Source organism: Psammomys obesus, unplaced genomic scaffold (assembly GCF_907164565.1).
Source record: "Psammomys obesus unplaced genomic scaffold, mPsaObe1.curated_primary_1811, whole genome shotgun sequence".
In the NCBI taxonomy this organism is placed as follows: Eukaryota; Metazoa; Chordata; class Mammalia; order Rodentia; family Muridae; genus Psammomys; species Psammomys obesus.
Genome location: NW_026596256.1, coordinates 18,414,242 through 18,414,924, shown reverse-complemented (window position 1 = coordinate 18,414,924; position 683 = coordinate 18,414,242).

The following is a 683-nucleotide window of genomic DNA, read 5'->3' as shown; positions in this document are numbered from 1 at the left end:
AATCTGATTTTAATAGCTAGTTGGTTCTGATATATGCTATCTCTAGAAGTCTGACTAAGAGATCCTGACCTTCAAGGATACTGGATGATGATCCACTCATTTTCCCTAGTACTAGACCCAAAAATAAGCCTGTAGATTTGAAATCAAGAAAACTTGGATAAGAAATGCAACCAGTCCTGATGAGACCTGATAGGCTAGGGTCAGATGGAAGGGGAGGAGGATCTCCTCTATCAGTGGACTAGGGGAGAGGAATAGGGGAAGAAGAGGGAGGGAGAAAGGGAATAGGAGGAGATAAGTGAGGGGGCCACATGAAGGATACAAACTGGATAAATTGTAATAAATGATAAGAAGAAAAGAAGAAGAAAAGACTTGACCATGGCACCTCCATGTGATCCAAGTTTACTGAAGCAGGAGAATTGAGTTCAAGATGAGAGTGAGATACATAGTGGGATCATGTCTCAACATCCACAGGAGGGAAAGGACAAACACACACACAAACACAGAGTGGGGCAGAGAGAGAGACACACACAGAGAGACAGACAGAGAAAGAAACAGAGACAGACACAGACAGAGAAAGAAACAGAAAGAGACATAAAGAGATAGATGATAGATACATAAATAGATGATAGATGGATGGATAGATAGATAGATAGATAGATAGATAGATAGATAGATAGATAGAT